The 21,555-nt window shown below is 45.2% G+C and overlaps 1 protein-coding gene across 3 annotated transcripts in view; it reads left to right on the forward strand.

The window, feature by feature from the left end:
* Positions 1 to 21,555, forward strand: part of LHFPL3 (LHFPL tetraspan subfamily member 3) — a 543,757-nt gene that overhangs the window by 495,749 nt on the left and 26,453 nt on the right. The gene's annotated exons all lie outside the window — the stretch shown is intronic.

The following is a 21,555-nucleotide window of genomic DNA, read 5'->3' on the forward strand; positions in this document are numbered from 1 at the left end:
TTACCATTGTGCTGCCCCAGCTCATTTTTCTCTGAGAGAGAACCACGTACACAACCAGGAAGTGAATGAAAGTGAAGGAGTCTACATCCCAAGAAAGGACCCCAGTTCCCATTCCTGGCTCTGCCACTACATATCTGCATGAACTTGGGAAAGTTACTCTGCCCTTCTGGACCTTGGGCTCCTCATCTGTAAAACGACTTTGACAACAGCTAATTTCAAAAAGTACATGATGCTAAGTTTGCTCCTAACCTCGGGCTGTTTTCATGCAGCTTCCTCCCAGCAGTATTCATTTCTAACCATAGGATTATGGAAAAAGTTATAGTCAGGCTGTGTAAATGGGGACAGCCTACAGGAGCAAGAGCTCTGTGAGTCTCTGTTATTAACTGAGGAAGGACAGGGGCAGGAGGGAAAGGTGCAGGTGAGAGACAAGTAGCCTGCCCCGCTTACACGGACCTGCCACACGGAGGTGGACATGGCCGACTCCAGGTGTGATCATCTCAGATAAGCTGATTTCTGCAGTCTCAGGTTATCTGGGTGATATCCACTTCTCTCCTTTCCAAGACACCACTGATTCGAGCTCTGGAACTTAGGGAGACTCAGTAGGTGAACTAAGTCACATTTTCTCCTTTCAGTGTATTGCTTACTGAGCTAACAGGGCCAGGGAAGTCAGTGAGGCAGTCCGAGAATAATCTGAAAGCCAATTAAGGCAAGAGTAGAGACCCACACATGCTAGCTTCCAGCAGAGTTTTGAGATACACTCCTTGTTTACGTAAAATTATAGAAATACATAGATTAACCAAATGTGCAATGTCATTTTTTTTTCATTTATTTATTTTATGTATTTATATTTATATTTGGGGCTGCGTTGGGTCTTCCTTGCTGCGCACGGGCCCTCTCCAGTTGCGGCGAGCGGGGACCACTCTTCTTTGCGGTGCGTGGGCTTCTTATTGTGGCAGCCTCCCCTGTTGCGGAGCACGGGCTCTAGATGTGGGCTTCAGTAGTTGCAGCACGTGGGCTCAGTAGTTGTGGCTCACAGGTTCTAGAGCGCAGGCTCAGTAGCTGTGGCGCACGGGCCCAGTTGCTCCGCGGCACGTGGGATCCTCCCGGACCAGGGCTCGAACCCGCGTCCCCTGCACTGACAGGCGGACTCTCAACCACTTCGCCACCAGGGAAGCCCCGTGCAATGTCATTTTAACAGAGCTTTCTTTTTCCATGGTAAATCCATGGCATGTTCATGATCAATCTTTTTTATAAAGCAAAGAATCATCACTGATTTAACATTTGGCCCCTTTTGTTGTCCACAGATCAAGTTTGGCTTAACATGCAACTTTTTCCAAGATAGCCCATCAGGTCTGCAGCCGTCTCCCCTGGATCTGACGCTGATTCAAAGTTGGGTGGGAAGAGCAGGACAGGGAGGGGGACTACAGAGGTGGGTGACTCCCTGTGTGTGTCTTAGGCTCTAATGCTGCTGGACAAAATGGAGAACTGCAAAGAGCTGCGACCTTGGAAAATATGACTGGGACAGAATTTCAGCTCCAGGATTTTGGTGGAATAAGGGCTTTGCAGGCAGCAGCAAATCTGGCTGGAAGGGTTGTGCTAGAGGACTCTTAAAGCTGCATTTGCGTGGCACTTAACATAAAATTGAACAATGCCAATCGACCATGTCATTGGGAGGGAGCAGCTGTTGGAAATTAAGGCCCCTTCTTGGCAACCATCATTGCCCTGGTGTTACCATTCCTTCTCCCATGGTGACTGTTGCGCCGTATGAAGAGGAAAATAACATCCTTGGGCAGCCACACAAGACCAGTTGTCATGCTGAGGATGCTGGACAGGCAGGCAGAGGTCATGAGCCCCTCACCTTACTTTTCCCTTTGCCGGAGATCCCCGGGGTGGTGGGAAGACGCGCTTTTCCGGCTTCTCCCAGGTCCTTCCTGGCCCCTTCCTAGGGTAATAATTGTCCTGCTGAGACCTCTAGTGGCCATACTGGTAACTACAGGCGTCTGAGGCAGGAGGGGAGGAAGTCAGACACTGTGGGCTGCCCCAAAACCCAGCCAAGCATGTCCTAGGTGGTCTGTGGAGGCCTCAGCCTGAAATACTTTCTAGATGGAGGAAAGGGTGTATCAGAGGCCTGAGGCCCCTGAAATATCAGCCTGGAGGCCTAGTGGTCTGTCGCCATGGGAACATGCCCAGCTGGCTGTTAGTCATGGTGAGGAGGACTCTACCTCCTGTTATACCAGCTTAGTTCTGGGATCTGCTGGATCCTTCCTGACTTGCCCTAAGATATACCTATAACCCCATTGTTACCTGAAACCAAACTGAGCTCCCTCGAGTCTGAAGAGCCAGCCTCCAGAAGCCTGGTTATCTGACAGACGCATGTACCAACCCACATTTGCCCCAGGGGCCCTGTGTAGACTGGCCTGGCTTGAAGGCCAGGTGGCTCTGCACCGCTTCCCCAGACGGTCACCTCCCGGAGGGACAGAACACCAGCCCGCCACTGCCACCACCACCCACACTCTGATCCTCGGGGCTTCCCGAGAACAGTTAAGTAGGGCACACCTGACTGACACAAGGCTGGGTTGTTTTCATTGTTCTAACCCAGCGGTTTCCAAAGTGTGGTCCCCAGACCAGCAGCCTCGGCATCAACTGGGAACTTGTTAGAAATGCAGATGCTCAGGCCCCGCCCCAGACCTGCTGAATCAGAAACTCTGCGAGTGGGACCCAGCCACCTGTGTTTCTCAGGCTTCCAGACAACGGTGAGGCTCGCCCCAGTTTGAGGCCCCCTGCTCCAAGCATTGATTCAGAAACGTCAGTATATACGTGATGACAAACTCTTAGCTTATTTAAATGTGGGTGCTGACCCCTCACCCACAGAGATTTAGTAGTTCTGCAGTGGGGATGCAGAAATCTGATTCTTAAATCATCATTCCATGTAATTCTGATGCAGGAGATCCACAGACCACCGTTTTGAAAAAGTCTGTTCTTAAAAGAACAGGGCCATCTTCACCACAACAGTTTAGCTTCCTCTCTTGAATTAGAGATAAATATTGTTCTTATATCTCACTGGTCACGAGAGAGACGTCAGTAAACATATCAGATACTCCAGGTCTTTGAAGCGGGTCATATTTTCCCTCGGCAAATGAGGTTTTGCTGCTGCTGTGAGGAAAACCTCAGTAGAGCCCATATCACAATCCAAAAGTGAAATCTTCCTCTGGAAAGAGGTAATAATTCCTGAGGGAACGGAAAGAACGGGAGGCCTGTGGCTTCTTGTGAGTCTGGATCTCTGGGCAGTATGTCAGGCTCGGCTGGGAAGCTGTGTGTCATCTTTGGGCTGTGAGTCCATCAGATAGAAAGTTGCCCTTTATCCTCCTTTCTCGAACAATTCGAGATTTAGTGGTACTTTCTCAACAAGACCCAAGACATTGGTTTATTATAATACTGCTAGGAGGAAGGGGTTTTCAAGACTTGAGGTTATGAGTACACTTGGCTTATACAGCCTCTGCATTGATCACCCTGGAAAAATAGAGTTCACTTTTTGTGAAGATTCTTGTGAATGAAAAGTCCCAGCTCTTCTCAGCACAGCTCTGGGCCCTCTTGGGAGCTCCAGGGGGGATTTGCCCTCTTTCTTCTTCTGTCCCGTGTAACATTCCCATTTAAGCACCTCCCCCAGTTCTCTCCGGAGCACCTACGCCTTCATGGGGCACTAATTCGTTAGGCTGTGCTCTGGGAAGACACGTAAGCAGAGTCAGGTTTTTCAAGGATCTGATGGGAGCAGAGCAAGAGACATGGTGCTGGCACTCCTTGTCGCCACCTAGGATTCTCAGCCCTTGTCCAGGCGCCTGTGTGCACGGGTATTGTCTGCTTGGGGGCAGCAGCTTTACCAGGTTAGACTCTAGTCTTTAAGATCATGTGGGTAGAGCAGGCAAAATGCTGACTCCCTTCCTCCCTTCCTCCCTTTGTTCGTTGCCGCCTTCCTTCCATCTTCTGCCCCTTACCCATTTTCCCACGCTCCGTTTCCCATGTTGTCCTCTGCTTCTGTGAATTTCTCCAGCTTTTCCTCCCCTCTCCTCTCGTCTCGCCGGGCCCCCCACAGTCCTGAAAAGCAGCCCCCACCCCACCCCATGAACTCCAGGAGCCTCACCAGCTCTCACTGCGGAGGCTACAGGCATCCTGCCAGGCGGGGAATGTCACCTTCATTTACTGGAAAGCATAATTAAAAGACAGATCTCACATCTCCCCTCGCTCAGACAGAGGGAGGCGCAAGGAAGGGAAGAGCAGCAAAGGAAAATCCAAAAAGAAGCCACAAACAGTGTAGAATTTTAAACTCTGTGTCCAGAAGAAGTGCAGCCCACACTGTCCACAGCACTGGGGGTCGGGTCAAAGCATCAGGCTTAAATTCCTGAATCAGCAGGAAAGAGAGGAGGAGGAAGAAAAGAGGGCAATGCTGAAAATAGGGCAGTAGTAACGAGAAGAGATGGCTTTTGTCCAGAGCACAAATCCCCTCTTCCCAGGGATGTTCCTGGGTCAGGAAGGACTCCCTTTGGGAGTTGGGAATAGGCGGGGCCAGCCTTGCTGGTGGGCAGCGCTGATTTTCCTCTCGCTTCCTTGTTCTTTGTTCCTGCACCCAGGGCACCATGAGTGTACGACCAGTGTAGTCCACAGGGTCCCAAGCTCAGAAGGGCCCCCTGCTTGGGGGTTAATGCTCTGCAGCCCCACTCTTGAAACTCTGTTTTGTCAGTGAAGTCTGATGGGGCGATGGCACACTGGAGCGTGTAGGGGGTGGGGAGGCTTGGAAACTGGTCACGGTGCCCTGCTTCCTGCTGCCTCCCCCTCCCCTCTTCCTCTCCTACCCTGCCCCGTCCCCAGCTCCCTGGGGATGGGTTCTCAGCCCAGTTGTCTGCGCCCTGGAACCTGGGCCCTGCTCAGCCTCCCCTCCTTGTGCCCACCCCGTGACCACTGCCACCCTCTGCCCCAGGAAGGGCCCGGGTGCAGGTGGGGAAGGTCATGGTTGGGTGCACCTGTCCTGCAGCATCTTGGGGCAGAGCACAGCAGTGGCCATCCCACCCAGGACTAGCAGGGCTGCAACGTGTCTGGTGGGCAGCAGGTAGGAGGTCGCAACTCAAGGAGGGAAGATCCTCTTGCCCACCCCTGATCCATTTACCTAGTACAGAGGTTGCAGTACCCTGGGGGATCACCCATCTGCCGTGGGCTGGGGATACCACCCATATATCCCCTCATGGGAAGGGGAGATCCCCCAAGGCCTGTCCCAAGCCAGGGAACAATGTGTCGGTCCCTCAGCTGGTGGGAGGGGGGACACCAGCAGCCGTCAGACCTGAGAGGGCACACAGGGCAGGGCTCCTGGGCGCCTATGAGGCTCTGAAGTATCCCTGAGCCAGAGGCGCACCCCCAGCCACTCTCTCGAGCCCGCCCTGTGCCTGGGGGACCCTCTCTTCCTTCCCAGTCTTCCTGAATCTGTCTGTGTTTGTTTTTTCTGGCCAGCTCAAGGCATCCTCCAGGGACAAAATACATTTGTGTGATTTCAATGATTCCACAAATGAGTTAAATGCTCTGAACATTTGCACTTAAAACTGGCATTGCATGAAGTAAAAACGCATGGTAAATTCATGCTGACCCTTTTAATTTTTATTTACTTAGAATGACATTAAATAGTAAATAAAAAATACCATGACTGGTGGTAGTTGCACAACAATGGGAATGTGTTTAATACCACTGAACTGTACGCTTAAGATGTACGTGTAACGTGTAAATCTAAAAAAAGTCTAAGTGGCGAGTTTTATGTTATGTGTATGTTACCACAGTAAGAAAAAAGGAAAAAGAATGAAAACAAACATCATGACAAGGCTAGAGAGAGAGACCACATGAAAAAAGGGAAAAGCCTGCTTTTTGGACAATTTTCATTTAACACTGAGCCTGCAAATGACGCAGCTCAAAGTCCTTCCTGACTTGGAGGTGATCAAGTTAAATCTTACACAGTGTTACAGAGGAAATTCTAATCCTGTGGGTTAGAATTTAGGAAAAGGTCCCAATTTATGACGAAAGGTAATTTCAACCTTAGTATCCATTCATCTACAGCAGAAAAAAAGGAGGAAACCTAAGAATGAAAAAAAAAAAAAAGGAGAGATTCTTGAATGAAAAAAAGATAAAAGAGATTCTTGCATTTAGATGAGCACCCATCACATTTCTAGGTGACCTCGGATATGCACGGGGCAGTGTGAGAGTTCCAGGGTGAGGTCAGTTCATTAATGTATGAGAAAACGTCTTCAAGAACATAGCTTCTCACGCTCAACACAGATTGTCTGTATTTCCAGTATATTGCAAATGATTTAGGTCATTTATCAGCCTCCTGTCTGAAGTCTGGTGCCTCCAAAGATAATTAAGATTGTAACTTCTCATCACTTTAGTATGAAAAAAGGAAATAAAGCAGATTTCAGTGCAGAAAATATTTCTGGAGCACCATTTGTCAAAGTAAAATTTGTGGGGCTACATTTTAAATGAGATTTTTAAAAGAGAGTATAGCATTGTGACCCTTCCAGGTTAAGAAAATTTTGTCTAAACTGAGGCCTGCTATGGTTTGCAAATCCCTCATAATTACTCTCCATGGACCAGTAATGTATCCACCCAAACACACCTTTCTCTGCACTCCTGTGAATCCCAGTAAGCTCTTTAGGCAGGCGTGGGAAGCTTAATGTATTTCCTGTGAAATCATACCATTCTCCTTGATCAGCTAATCCCAGCTTTGCAAATTGAAAAAATTTCATTCCTGGCATCAACAGTCTGTTAAATTAGTTCTGATTAATAATTGAATCTTAAGACCCTTTCAAGGCAACATTTACAACAACAGATTAGTGGGGAAGGGAGAGTGAAGCCACGTAGCACCATGTCGTGATAGGACAGACTGGTGACCTCAACTGGAGGTTAAAGGTAGAGTCCAGACTCTGGGGAAGTTTAATTCCTTAGAAAAATTACAGAAATACACAGACACTTCTCCCCTGCAGACTGATGGGCCTAGCATGTATTTCCTGGTAATATACATTTATTGGTGATCTAGACACATTCTTCTTGGACTTGGAGTGTGTCTGCTGGTCTTAGTCTTGTGGTTCACATTAAGCCCTCTTGGATTTTGAATTATTTATAAGGCATTGCAGAGTATTTCTTCCTTTAATCCTGAAAGAGAAAATACAGCCCTCCTGAAATGTCAGACTGAGAAACAGATAGGCTCCTAGCTTAACAATCGAAAGAATAGCCCTTCTGGATGTTTTCCAGGCATAGAGGATGTCCAAATAACTCTAGATCATTGTGGCAAATCCTTTAAGCATGCTCGTGCTTGTACAATACCAGAACTTGCTTGGACCGAGATTTTCCCAGCCCAATCTATGACTGAAGGTAATTTCAGTCCTATTACTCTTTCACCCACTGAACAAAGAAGAAGGAAACCTAAAAGTAAAAGAACATCAGCACCCATCACATTTTTAAGTAACCCCTAGGGTTTCTCAATGGAGTCCTTGAGGCTGCCCTAAAATGCTGCATCAGAACCACCTGGGGGATTGGTTTAAAATGCTGTAGCCTGCATTCTGCCCAGATCTACCGATTCTGGTTCTTTGGGAATTTTTTGGTTACTAGGACACTCTTAGGTAGTAAAATTTGAGAACTACTGACCTCCAGACAATTCATTAATTTCAGTGAATTATTGTATTTTCAAAGCCTGATGATCCAATGATTCTATTGTATGCATGAGAATCTTTAAATCCCTTGCTTATAAGGCTAATATGTATGTTTTATAATTCCCAGAGGTTGAGAGCAGATTTCTTTCAGCATTCACCCTCCTAGTAAGCACGTATTGAGGAGGTACTATGACCTGGGCACTGTGCTGGCTTCTGTGAGCTAACTGATCCTCATGGCTTCTCTCTGAGCAGGGATACCCTGCATGTTTGGTGTACTTAGGAAAACCTCAGGGTGGAAGCAAGTGCTGAGAAGTGAATCTTCAGGAGGATTAGAGGAAAAGGTAATCGTGGTAATGGCTAAGAGACTCCCAACTCGCTTGCATCCTTGTGATTTTGCCGTATGCCAGGGGCTTTGCCTGTATTATCTCATTTCTTCCTCACAATCATCTATGAAATAGGGTTGAGTATATTGTCCCATTTTACAGATGAGGACACTGTAGCTCTGCAGGGCTGTTTGACTAGTCAGCAGTGGAACAGGGATTCACTCTCAACAGTCTGCTTCCAGAATGCAGGCTCTTATTTGACACTATTCCAACCATCATGCTAGTTTTCCTTTCCCTTATAAGGCAGAAACTAGGAGGTGATGCAATGAAATGTGAATATTTTGTGCTGCCATGTGTCCACCCAATTTCTGTTACAATGGTGAGTCGTTGTGTATTAAATCCATGAAGCACACATGCATTCCAGGCTCGGGGGGTACAAAAAGAATCAATGTGTGTCAAGAAGCTCCCAGTTACTAAAATGTTGAGTCACATGGAAAGTCCAGAATTAAAACTCAGCACCCCCAACTTCCTTGAGCAATTTTGAGCCCATTTAGCTGCGTGGCCTGCCTTCCTAAAATTCTGTCAGGGGAAGGAGTTTCCAACTCCCTTGCATTAGTGTGATGTCAGAATAACTGCCAGTTTGGCTGTTCTTACTCAAGCAAAACCACTCCTGGGGGCAGTGAGTTTGGAACTGAAGCCTCTTGGTCATGCAATCTGGGGAACTGTAATTTTTAACATCTTTCAGTGTGTTAAAGTCCATCTTTTTCCTCCTTCCTGAATGCTGATAAAATTTACTGGGCTCCCAAAACCGGCCCCCTCAATGTCATCCCTGATAATAAAGAGCGAAGCTATGCCCGAGAACAGCAGGGAGGTTTCTAGCTGAAGGTTCTGCAGGAGAAGTGGGGCATGTGGTTTGAAATCATTACTGCGTAGCAGCTTCTGTGACAGTTAAAGTCTAGTTAAAATAAGTTGGTAAATTCTAGCTGTGTCCCAGCCTGCTATGAAGGCTGAATACAAACCAGAATATCTCACTGTCAATAGGAAAGCTGTGTAAAAATATCTTGAAGACCCTTTAGACCTGCCCTGAAAACTAGCATTGCAGATGTCTTTCACCCCAAACCAATCAATATGTAAGACTTTTCCTCGCCCCTCTTATATTACAGGTGTTCCTATGGGGGCTTCCTAGGGGCAAAACAGCCCTGGGGACTCAGTTACAAGCTGTGGGACCTGGGGCAGGCTCAGATCTTACAGCAAACTACAATTCACAAGCCTCCCTGCCCCCTCACAATTCGGTCCCCAAAAGCAAAGCTACATTCAGAGACCCCCCTCCCAAACATAACTATAGACAGAGAGGGTATCTTTCTCTGCCCTGCTCAGACTTTGTAAGCACCCCAAGCTGCTTCCCCCACCTTGAGAACCCTGCGTCCAGGATCACCACCAACACCGTGTGCTTTCCCGACCTCTGCTCCTAGGTAGCCGAGCAGAGCTGGAGGAAGACCCCACAACTAACCTCTGTTGAGCACTCATTGCCACTGGGTACCTCCTTCATCCATTCTCGTTGGTCCTTCCCACCTCCCTTCCAGAAGTGGCTCCAAGCTTCCTCCTCTTTGCTCAAGTTCGAAATACACCTCCACCCTCGGTGGGCCCCAGCCAGCCCCTCTGCCGGAGCGATGCTCATCCAATAACAACTTCAGATCCCTTCCTGTCCATCTCAAATCTTTATTTTCACACTTTTGTTATTCCCTCACCACTGAATCTGTCCTGTTTCTGTCCCAGAGACTACTCTTCCTCCTGAGTTCTTTTTCTTTTAATAACTGCCCATTCCCCCCTCCCCCCAGCCCCTGGGAACCACCATTCTATTCTTTGTCTCTATGATTTTGACTAAGTATCAGGACACAAAGCTGTGTGAGGTATCGCATAGCTGGGTAACAGAATATGGATCCAAAAGATTTTGACAGGTTGGACCTAATAGTATGAAATTCAACAATTTTTAAACAATAAGGACCTGACCTTGGTTCTCAACACCAAACCACACAGACAGAGAGGTCATAAGTCAGGAGCTATATGGAGGAAAGGCACAAGGGATTTAGTTAAATGGCAAGGTCCTTGGGCACCAATACTGTGAAAAAGCTAATGGAATCTCAGGCTGTAAAAGATAAAATGTCTAGAGCAAGGAAGGGTGTGTCCTTCATTTAACAGTATTTGATTCAGGCCTGCAGTGCTGATTTTAGCTCCGGACACCACATTTAAAGCAAGGGTATAGAACACTTGCAGGGCGTTCAGAAAGGAACAAATGGGACGAGAAAAATACCTGAAACAGGTCCTCTGGCTGTGTGCTAAGGGCTATCCAGAGGAAGAGAGATTAGACAGGTTCTTTGTAGCTATGTTATACGACACCAGGAGGAGGCCCTACAGAATACTGGTTCATCCCAGGCCAATGAGGAACTCTCCAACTCTCTGAGCTGCAGAACATGGAAAGAACTTTTGGGAGGTAATTAGGGGAAGTTTCCAAGTTCAGTGGATATTGAGATGGAAATTTCAGCTTCCTCTCTTCATGTATCTTCCACCACCAAGATCCTTGATTATTTCTATCTGCCTAGAACTAAGCACATCATATGTCGCATTAAAGTTGAAAAGCCAACATTCATTCTTTTTTTTTCTAACATCTTTATTGGAGTATAATTGCTTTACAACGTTGTATTAGTTTCTGCTGTATAACACAGTGAATCAGCTCTATGCATACATATATCCCCATATCCCCTTCTTCTTTCATCTCCCTCCCATCCTCCCTATCCCACCCCTCTAGATGGTCACAAAACACAGAGCTGGTCTCCCTGTGCTATGCAGCTGCTTCCCACTAGCTATCTATTTTACATTTGGTAGTGTATATATGTCTATGCCACTCTCTCACTTCGTCCCAGCTTACCCTTCCCCCTCCCCGTGTCCTCAAGTCCATTCTCTATGTCTGCGTCTTTATTCCTGTCCTGCCCCTAGGTTCATCAGAACAATTTTTTTTTTTGATTCCATATATATGTGTTAGCATACGGTATTTGTTTTTCTCTTTCTGACTTACTTCACTCTGTATGACAGTCTCTAGGTCCATCCACCTCACTACAAATAGTTCAACTTCGTTTCTTTTTATGGCTGAGTAATATTCCATTGTATATATGTGCCACATCTTCTTTATCCATTCATCTGTCGACGGACACTTAGGTTGCTTCCATGTCCTGGCTATTGTAAATAGTGCTGTAATGAACATGCAACATTCATTCTTATAGCCACAGGAAAAGAAAGTATTCACTGATTTAAGAAAAGTTTAAAATTCAGAAAATTTGTAATACAGGACAACTTCCTTGACTCATTGTAGGGTATCCACTAAAAAACAATGGCAAGCATCCTTCTTTTTTTTTTTTTTTTTTTTAATAGTCATATACGTTTTGACTCCCAACAATTGCTGGTTTCTTTTCAACTTTTTTTTAAAATTTATTTATTATTTTTGGCTGCGTTGGGTCTTCGTTGCTGTGCGCAGGCTTTCTCTAGTTGCGGTGAGCTGGGGCTACTCTTCGTTGCAGTGCGCGGGCTTCTCATTGCAGTGGCTTCTGGGCTCTAGGTGTGTGGGCTTCAGTAGTTTTGGCTTGCAGGCTCTAGAGCGCAGGCTCAGTAGTTGTGGTGCACGGGCTTCATTGCTCTGCGGCATGTGGGATCTTCCCTGACCAGGACTTGAACCCGTGTCCCCTGCATTGGCAGGTGGATTCTTAACCCCTGTGCCACCAGGGAAGCCCAGCAAGCATCATTCTTAATTGTGAAATATTTGAAGTCCTCCCTTTAAGGTCAAGAACAAGATGCCTTGACCACCACTACCATCAAGCATTATGCTGGAGGTTCTAACATAGTATCAAAAACATTTTACCCACCTATGAGAACATAAGATGGATACAAAGGGCGTAAGACAGAGGTATGGGTTTGATACCAAGCTCTACACCTTACAATTTACATGACCTTGGGAAATTTATTTAACCATATCTTTTTCTCATCTATAAAATGAGCAATCCTATCTACCTCAAGGAGGTTTTGTGAGGATTGTGCCTCTGAGGGGACACAAACAGATCCCGAACAGAAACAGATGGCACCCTCAATCAGGGTAATTAGGAGGGTTTATTGAAGCAACTATTTACAAAGATGTGGGCAGGACTAAAGAGAACGGAGATGGGTGGTGAGGCATTCCCAGGTTACCAGCAAAGTGAGCCATTACGTAGGGGGTGGTTACAAACAGCTGGAGAGAAACGTAGCAACAGCTCTCTCAGTAGCTGGCTGTAGGAGAGGCCCCCTCCCAGGAGCTGTGGCCTTCAGTAGAAGGATGCTGCCACCCAACCTGTGATCCTTAGAAGAGAAAAACCCCCAACCTCTCTTCCGTCCTCCAACCTCCTGCCAGTGTTTCCTATTAGCTGCAGCCAAGAGGGCAAAAGAGGCCAATTGATGCAGTCTAAGGGGGTCAGCCTCCTAGGATGTAGGGCTGGGTGGAGGAGAAGGGAGCTGGAGGAGCAACCAGAGAATACCAAGCAAAGTGCTTAATATACTTTCTTCTTCTTCTTCACTCCCCCCCAGTTGCGTTTTCCTCATCAAGCAACACTGATCTGTACATTGAGAATTGTTGAGCCACTCTTTTACCTTTTCAAAAAAGCCTCAGTTCAAAGGGATTCGTGATTTTATTTGATGGCTGTAGCAGTTTATTCAGTAAATGGGGCAGTGGTTTTATACTGAGGCTTGAGATCAAATAACTTTTCAAAGATCACAGAGGGTCTAAGGCTATAACCCAAATTTATTAGATTTGTGAGATGCCCCAGAGAGACAGATGTTAAAAAAGGTTATTTGAAGATGAACTCTTTGAGTAAACTAATGAATCTTAAACATTATCATCATCCAGCCACTTCTACTGGGCAGAAAATTGCATCTCCAAAATAGTATCTGACTCCATTTAAAATAAAGTACGTGTGCAGAGTATACATGCATATATTTCTATATATTATTTATAATAAAGGATATATATATATACAACAAAAGATACATGTATTACTAAAATAGAAAGAAAAATCAGAACCAAGGATGGAACACAATTCAGGTATGCTAATCATAAAAGTTACTCTAGTTGCTGCGGCTGAGCATCAAATTTGATTCTGAGCTTCTTGGCATCAGTAAGCACATTTCTCAGCAGAAAAGAAGCAACATACTGTTTGCTCAGGGCGGAAAAAAGGGAAATGTTCCTTTTTAAAAATTCTATAGTTTCTTATGGAAGGAACTTCTTTTTATGTGAGACACTGAGTGGCATAATGGACAGTGTCCTTGACAACAGCTTTGTAACTGTATGATAAAAAGGAGTGTTTTCCATGGCTTAGTTCTTGAAATCAGGGCATAAAAGCACATCTGAGCAAAGGTGATTCTGGGAGAAGCTAAGCTGATGGTCCAAGTGTGGAGCCTCCCGGTGTTCTAACATGGTCAGTGGTAGACATTAGAGAACATAAGGGAGGACGGGAGATAGTCCTTCCCTTTGAGATGATCTTCCTAAGTAGCGTTTCTGTCAGGCAGGCTTTGGATCAGCAGAGGTATCTGGAGGTTATTCTCTCCATCAAGGTCTACAGGGAGCGCTAGGGTCCAACAATGCAGACCGACAGAATTCATGGACTTTGGTGGACATGTCAGCAGGTGATCAGGCTGGGCCGACAATCTGCTATGATAGCATTGTGACTTCTCATTCACGGAGACACGGGGTCCCGACAGGCAGCAGGTCAGAGCTCGCTCTGGGAAGTGACTCAGCGGTGCCTCTCTTCTGCCATCGTCCAGCCCTTTGTTTTCTACTATCAGGGCGTAAGAGGAGACAAACCAACTCAGGGTTAGAAAATACTCTCCAAATTTCACCTCCTTCGAGTTTAAGCCTCCAGTACAACTTCCCCAAAATGCCATAGAGTCTGCCAGCTGGAAGAATCAGCCCCTCACCTTTTGCTGGGAGTTACAGACCAGGGCTAGTTAGAATCCCCATCCCCTGGATTTTAATGCAGGTGAAATGAGATGAAAATGAAGCTCACGGGTGGACTTGAAAGGAACTGATATGGGAGCTGCCACATACTGCCACCTCCAGTTTAAAACATGACCTCTGTTCACTACTTAGCTTTCAGTTAGCTGGTATTATCTTCAGTTTACTTTTCAGGGGAGGAAATGAGGTTCTGAGATGGTGAGCAGTTGCCCAGGGTCACACACTGGTAGGGCTGCGTTGGAGCCCAGCTTTCTCTGACCGCAAGCACAGGATCACACCGCCACTCCCCTCCAGGCAGCAGAAGGCCTGATGCTCCGGCCTCTATGATTTGAAGAAGGGCAGGTCTACCTGCCTACGTATGAAATGCTGGTCTTGCCCGGGGTCCCAGGTCCCCGACTGGTTACCGGGTCCAACTGCCCCCATCCCTGCAAAGTCCCAGAACAGCACGTGAGGCAAGATGTTGTACAGTTGAAAAACTGAGTGCCTGTAAACAGCCGTCGCTATCTCAGAGGTGGACGGCAAAGCCGTTACGCAGAGCTGCATGATGCTCTGTTAACTGCCCTTCATATTTGGCTTAGTGGGTTTTTCTAATTAGAGCCCCTGACCTCCTCCAAAAGAAATTAAGAATAGAAGTGGCTTTGTGTTATTGATCCCAGATCATATTTTTCCCTGTTTTCCTTGAACTCCATTTAACTTCTCTCTCTTCATCTCAAAAATCCTATAAAGTGAACAATGCAAAAATGATGGGTGGAAGGTTGATCTTCCAGTTGGAAACATTTCGATTTATTCTTATGAGTGTATTGAATTCCATTCTGGCCAAACAAAATTGGCTCCCCTGCCTGTATTTTCAAGGCACATCTGCCAACAGCTGTGGTCACTAACCAATTACAAATAAAGCAGCACAGTTACAACCTCTGCATTTGCTTCAGTGACATCAAAGGCTATCCAGAATGCAAGCACTGTGTTTTTAGGGTCTTCTCACTCATACCAGTTCCTCTTCAGTTGGGATCTGTGTGGCAAAAGCCCTGAGCTGCCTCAGGGCAGCTTGTAGTCAGGATGGCAGGGTGCAGCTGAAAAGGTAGATGACATTTTTACTGAATAACTACCACATGCTAGGCACTTTCGTTCAATTATCATCATTTAGTTTTACAATAACCCTATGGGATAGGTAGGGTTTATAGTCCTCATTGGAGAGGTGACAACACAGGCCCAGAGACATTGGGTTACTTGCCCAAGCTCACACAGTGAGTCACTAGCTGGGTCAGGATTGGAACCCAGTTCTCTCTGATTACAAAGCCCATTGTCTCTTCCTTCTGCCACACTCCTCACACCACTTCACCTCTGGGGGAACCAGGCACTGAACTAACTCCATGAAACTGGGGTCAGTCATTCATGATAGGCAAGCAGCCCTGGAGAAGAAGTTTCTCATATTTTGCTGAGCAAGTCTCCTCCTGATGCAGATACATGTATTTCTCTGGGGGGAAAAAAAAATCTCCATTTTTTAACTTAGTGTTATTCTTAGTTTAAGTCCTACTATTCTTTTTTTCACAATCCCATCTTTATCTTTCTTCCCAGCTTTTATCATTCTCCTTCTCATTTCCAAAATCGTTTCTCAACTTCCGTTTTTTCCTCTTAGCTAACTTCTTGCCCAGTCAAGAAATGTGTGGAGGAGGTTGCATTTAGCTGATTATTCATTTAAAATGTACCGAATCACCTGCTACATACCAAGGAGAGACAGACAAGAAAACCATAAAGCACCAGATGCTCCCAGAACACAGAGGGGGAAGTAGCTGAACAAGCCTACAGGCCAGGAAGGCTTCCAAGAGTAGTCTCCTCATCCAGGATAACCCACCCTCACACCAACAGAATAAACGTCTCACAGCCACTTTTTGGATGTGCTTATTATGCTCATTCAGAAGAGGGAATATGTGTGATGTTCAGGATCACAGACTCTGGAGCAGCCAAACTGCCTACGATAACATCCCAGCTCTACCACTGGCTAGCTATAGGACCTTGGACAAGTTATATTACCTCTCCACACCTCCCCTTCTCGATCTATAAAACGGGGATATCAGTAGTACCTGCCTCTTGGAATTGTTGGGATGTATATGTTCCTAAAGTGCCCAGATCATTGTCTGGTACAGAGTTAGCGGTATATAACTGTTAACTCTTCTTCTTCTTCACTCAGTCGACAAACATTTAGGGGCCCCCTCTATGCAGACGTTCTGTGCAGGAAACAGCCCTGAAACCAAGAAGCAACAAGCACTAATAGCTAAGGGCATGGCATTTGGTATCACACAGATCAAGTGCAAATCCCAGCTTGGCCGCTTACCAACCCTGTGACCGCTAGCAAGCTGCTTCCCTCCCGTAAGCCTACTTGCGCGTCTGTGAAATGGGAATAGTGATACCTGTCTCACAGGGCAAGGGCTACAGGTGAAAATGTATGAAGGCTCTTGGCACAGAGCCTGCCTCACTCATGGCAAAAGCAAAATAAATGGCAACTGCTAACGTCATCATAGGCACTGTCCCAGGTCCAAGAACCTGACTTCATGAAACTTTCAGCTAGGCGGAAAAGCCTGAGTAGAAAATTCTACCAGCCCTAAAGCAGGGGGGCCTGGGACTGCAGGAACTTCACCAGAGACTGACGGCTGGGTTTGTGTGTCGAGGAAAGAAGCTCGGAGCGGTTTCCTTAAGGAGTCTGGCTTCCTCCAGGATGGCCACCCTAAGATATACCCAAACTGGAACGTAGAACCTGGGTGTCTGGAGGACTCGGCCATCCCCACCTTCCTGTGTGAAAAATGCGTCCTCAAAAACCCTCCAAAGAGGAGAAAGGGATCTCAACTGTGATGTCTTTTTCTCACCAAAAAGTGAGGCCAGGGGATACTACATGGACAGTGTAGATGTACCAGTTCTGAGAGGCCCTCGTTCTCTAGTTCAAGGTGGGGCGGGAACAAGTAACAGCACTGGACTGAGGGTCAGCCTTGCTGGCCAAGGTCCCCCTAGCTGCCCAAATACTTGACAGGGGTGTTCTAATCCTGTTAATAGCCAGTGCAGGTTGAAGCACTGGGCCGCTTAAACTTTCTTTTTTTTTTTTTTATTTTTATTTTATTTATGGCTGTGTTGGGTCTTCGTTTCTGTGCGAGGGCTTTCTCTAGTTGCAGCAAGCGGGGGCCACTCTTCATCGCGGTGCGCGGGCCTCTCACTATCGCGACCTCTCTTGTTGCGGAGCACAGGCTCCAGACGCGCAGGCTCAGTAACTGCGGCTCACGAGCCTAGTCGCTCCCCGGCATGTGGGATCTTCCCAGACCAGGGCTCGAACCCGTGTCCCTTGCATTGGCAGGCAGATTCTCAACCACTGCTTCACCAGGGAAGCCCTAAACTTTTCAAAAGAAGACAAAGTAGGGTGGTGTGTGTGTGTGTGTGTGTGTGTACATGAATATTTGTCTCATGTTTATTTGGTCTTCAACTCATCTTCCCAAAAGGATTATGTGTCACGTAAATATGTTGTTACTAAGATTATTTTCAAAGAAAAACAGTGGCAGACGATCCTGTTAAGGAAAAAAAACAAACCTGAAACCAGTTTGTTAATTTTTTAAATTCTGATTTTTAACAATATATGAAATGTGCTCATACACTCCCATGCACACATTTGCTTTTTCTCCTGCACATTTCCAAGGGGATTCCGGGTACTGCCAGCAAACTGCCTTTGCCCACCGTTTGCCTTCATAGAGTGGGAGATCTCAGCACGGGAGGCAGGGCCCCTGGCGAGACTTTTTTTTTTTTTTAATTTTTGTTTATTTATTTATTTATGGCTGTGTTGGGTCTTCGTTTCTGTGCGAGAGCTTTCTCTAGTTGTGGCAAGCGGGGGCCACTCTTCATCGCGGTGCGCGGGCCTCTCACTATCGCGGCCTCTCTTGTTGCGGAGCACAGGCTTCAGATGCGCAAGCTCATTAATTGTGGCTCACGGGCCCAGCTGCTCCGCGGCATGTGGGATCTTCCCAGACCAGGGCTCGAACCCGTGTCCCCTGCATTGGCAGGCAGACTCTCAACCACTGTGCCACCAGGGAAGCCCTGGCGAGACTTTTAATTGCACCTATTTTATGAAGCTAGTCTTGGTCATTCTCAGAATGTCACGGGAATGTCTGATAGTGCTTTTGTGGGGGAGATGGCAGAGAGGAGGGAGGGATGAGTAGTTTCCCAAGCTCTTGGAGATTCCTAATGAAAACTGGCCTATGGGGTCTTCCCTCACTGATGTTGGGGTGAGTAGAAGGAAGCCCCAGAAATGTGATAGGACTCCCAAGAAATGTCATCCATCTATAGCTGGCAGCTGCTCTAATCTCATTTCTCTAATTCTTTTTATTATTAGAATGTTCAAAACATTAACCTCACTCTGGACATTAAATTTATTTGAATAAATCACAATTGATGCCAACTAACTGAACTGAAGAGCATTTCTTCTTAATACTACAATTCACAGTTGCACATAATTGCAACCTAATTTATTTGCTTTAATTAATATTTGACTTATATAATAAGACATGGGAGAGATTTTTCAAGAGTGTCTTTCTACTGACAGTGTTTTAGTGCCTAAAAGGAAGCCTTTTTACCTTAAGGTATTCTTTCTTATATTCGAAAGCGTTGGGTTTCAAGAGGCTCTCAGAGTCATAATACATACATGTTAATTCACGCTAATTCATCACCCCTAATCTGACAACATTAAAACTCTGCAGTTTGATGCTTCTTGCAGACAATAATATTACATGAATTATCCTTTCAGTTTATAAGGTGAAATGCTCATTCCCCATAAATAGGGCAGGTCCCAAGCACAATTGCGCAGTCAAAATTCATCTTTGATGCTCTTCCATGTTCCTTCCTTTGTCCCCCCCGAACCTTGTCAATGCCTCCTTTGCCTACCCTCACATCCTCACACCTCCTGCCACCCTCCCTCCAGCTCAGCAGAGCTACACCAGCTCTGTGCTTCCTGGTCTGAGTCCTTCAAAATTTACCAGTCCTGACTTCTGCAGGTCATTAAATCTGTTACCTGACTGATGATAGCTCTCAGATAATCCCAGATAACATAGCTTCATTTTAACCAAGACCTTCAAAGCCTTAAGGGTGTTTAATGGTGATGGAAATGTTACTTGTTCGTAGCAGATAGAAATTTTTCAGACCTCATCAAGCCTTTTAGAATTCTTTAATTTATGTGACAAACATAATAAAAAACATCACAACTCAGCACCCACAAAAAAGAGAGGCAGGAGGGTCCCCAGTTTATTTAGCTACTGATTTAATCTTTATTTTTAATATTTATCGGTCACTTCTGTGTGTTCCACATTGCACCAAACACTAGAGATAGATGAAGATACTCTATATTACAAAACTTTTCCTCTCCCCACTCTCCCCAAAGTCATTTGCTTTATGCTTTTCCCCCCACACCCAAGACTGTGAACTCCTCCTGGCAGCTCCTCTTCATCCTGGGAACCCCAATGCCTGGCACACAGTGGAAACTCAATGTTTAATAGATGGTTGGAATAAAGAATTTCAATGTTCCATTTGGGGAACACTGGGTTAAAAAGAGATTTCTTAGACAAACTTCAGATGGGGGAAAATATTTGCAAATTATATACCTGATAAGGGACTTGTATCCAAATATATACGAACTCTATTTTTTTTTTTTTACTTTTTTTTTTTATTGAAGTATAGTTGATTTACAATGTTATGTTGATTTCTGTACAGCAGAGTGACTCAGTTATACATATATATTCATTCTTTTTTATATTCTTTTCCATTATGGTTTATTCCAGGACATTGGATATAGTTCCCTGTGCTATCCAGTACGACCTTGTTGTCCATCCATTCTATATGTAATAGTTTTCATTACTAACCCCAAACTCCCAGTCCATCCCTCCCCCACCCCCCTGCCTTTTGGCAACCACAAGTCTGTTCTCTATGTCTATGAGTCTGTTTCTGCTTCGTAGATAGGTTCACTTGTGTCATATTTTAGATTCCACACATAAGTGATATCATGTAATATTTGTCTTTCTCTTTCTGACTTCCTTCACTTAATATGATAATCTTTAGTTACATCCATGTTGCTGCAAATGACATTATTTCATTCTTTTTTATGGCTGAGTACTATTCCATTGTATATATGTTCCACATCTTTATACATTCATCTGTTGATGGTCATTTAGGTTGTTTCCATGTCTTGGCTATTGTGACTACTAGTGCTGCTATGAACATAGGGGTACATGTATCTTTTTGAATTATAGTTTTGTCTGGCTATATGCCCAGGAGTGGGATTGCCGGATCATATGGTAATTCTATTTTTAGTTTTCTGAGGAACCTCCATACTGTTTTCCACAGTGGCTGAACCAACTTACATTCCCACCAACAGTGAAAGAGGGTTCCCTTTTCTCCACACCCCCTCCAGCGTTTGTTATTTGTAGAGTTTTAATGATGGCCGTTCTGACTGGTGTGAGGTGGTACCTCACTGTAGTTTTGATTTGCATTTCTCTAATAATTAGTGATGCTGAGCATCTTTTCATGTGCCTGTTGGCCATCTCTATGAGTTCTTTGGAGAAATGTCTATTTAGGTCTTCTGCCCCATTTTTGATTGGATTGTTTGTTTTGTTGTTGTTGAGTTGTATGAGCTATTTGTATATTTTAGAAATTAAGCCCTTGTCAGCTGCATCATTTGCAAATATTTTCTCCCATTCCGTAGGTTGTCTTTTCATTTTGTTTATGGTTTCCTTTGCTGTTCAAAAGCTTGTAAGTTTGATTAGGTCCTAAATGTTTATTTCTATTGCCTTGGGAGACTGACCTAAGAAAACATTGGTATGATTTATGTTAAAGAATGTTTTGCCTGTGTTTTCTTCTAGGAATTTTATGATGTTTTGTCTTACATTTAAGTCTTTAAGCCATTTTGAGTTTATTTTTGTGCATGGTGTGAGGGTGTGTTCTAACTTCACTGATTTTCATGTGGTTGTCCAACTTTCCCAGCACCACTTGCTGAAGAGACTTTTTCCCATTATATATTCTTGCCTCCTTTGTTGAAGATTAATTGACCATAGATGTGTGGGTTTATTTCTGGGCTCTCTATTCTGTTCCATTGATCCATATGTCTGTTTTTGTGCCAATACCATACTGTTTTGATTACTGTAACTTTGTAGTATTGTCTGAAGTCTGGGAGGGTTTTGTCTCCTGCTTTGTTCTTTTTCCTCAGGATTGCTTTGGCAATTCTGGGTCTTTTATGGTTCCATATAAATTTTAGGATTATTTGTTCTAGTTCTGTGAAAAATGCCATGGGTAATTTGATAGGGATCGCATAAAATCTGTATATTGCTTTGGGTAGTATGGCCATTTTAACAGTATTAATTCTTCCAATCCAGGAGCATAGGATATCTTTCTATTTCTTTGAATCATCTTTAATTTCCTTTATTAATGTTTCAAAATATATAAGAACTCTTAAAACTCCACAAAAAGAAAAGATAGGTAACCCAATTAAAAAACTGGACAAAGGATT

The sequence above is a fragment of the Balaenoptera musculus genome, chromosome 9 (assembly GCF_009873245.2).
Source record: "Balaenoptera musculus isolate JJ_BM4_2016_0621 chromosome 9, mBalMus1.pri.v3, whole genome shotgun sequence".
In the NCBI taxonomy this organism is placed as follows: domain Eukaryota; kingdom Metazoa; phylum Chordata; class Mammalia; order Artiodactyla; family Balaenopteridae; genus Balaenoptera; species Balaenoptera musculus.